Raw genomic sequence first — 1,182 nt, 5'->3', positions numbered from 1 at the left:
GGGAAAAGGCACTGGGCAGGAGGCCGGGCAGCGGCTGCTGGGGCCGGGCGGGCAGCGGGCGTCGGGCCTCTGGGAGAGGTGGTGGGAGCGCGAAATGGCGGCAGGGGGGCAAAAGCAGAACCTCTCACAAGGTCATGCAGATAGATGCTCCATGTGCAGGGGCAGCACGACGAGATCTGTGTCCCGGCTCTGGTTTCTGTGCCTGGTGCTTTTGGTGGAGTGATCCGTAGCCGGAGGTTTTCCCTGCATGGCCTTCCTGGGTTTTTTGTTCTGCGCTGCACAGAAATACCGTTGCATCTTAATGATGGCAAATCTTTTTAAATTGTTTTCGCTTCATTACTAAACTAGTTGCTTTTAGTTTCCTAAATTAGTGGTTTGACGGAATAATTTCTGGAGTCTGGAAGCGTTTTCCACGGTTTGAGAGATCTAGTACCTGACAGTTTCCACGGTGCATGTGCATTGCATTCGCTCAGAGTTGGGTTTGGTTTGGTTTTGGGGTGGGGTTTTGGCAGATATTTGGGCTTACAGAGGCAACTGACCATTATTAGTTTCTCCTCATCAGGTGTATTGGTCTGGTCTCTGTGAAGATTTGAGCAAATCAGAGCAATAGGGATTAAAGCTCTTGCTGATATATTTGCTACCAGCATGCTGTGCCCAACAGTTCTGTTTCTAAACCAGCTCCTAGACCTCACCAAAATTAGTTCAACAGGACAAGGTTTTGTGCCTCACCTCGTTTAGATTATTTAGATGGAAGGAAGCTGTTGTGTCCCCTTCTTCCTTTTCTGAACAGAGAGTATATGATTAAAATACCCAAGGGTGTTAGAGAATTCAGACACCACGTAATTGTGAATTTAGTTTTGATTTTAAAAAAAAAGAACCTGTTGTAATGATGTAGTTTGTTTGATTTGAAAGTTCATAAAAAAATTTTAAATAGTGCTAAGTTAGTAAGTAATTTTTGTTTTGCCATCTAATTCAAATTATTTTCCTAAAGCTTGCCAGTCTTTTTCTCAGTCTTTTGACTTGTTGTTGTCTCTGACTTGTGTTCTTTGGCAGAGAATTGTTTATCAGATTTGTAATCTGATCGCATACACCAGGGCAGAAAAATAGTTCTAATCCCTTTGCTGACAGCCTACCGTGCCCTGATGCTGTTCAGGAGGAAAGGCCACATCTGACCTCAGCCAC

Source organism: Apaloderma vittatum, unplaced genomic scaffold (assembly GCF_000703405.1).
Source record: "Apaloderma vittatum isolate BGI_N311 unplaced genomic scaffold, ASM70340v1 scaffold10889, whole genome shotgun sequence".
NCBI lineage: Eukaryota > Metazoa > Chordata > Aves > Trogoniformes > Trogonidae > Apaloderma > Apaloderma vittatum.
This window is presented reverse-complemented; position numbering follows the sequence as displayed.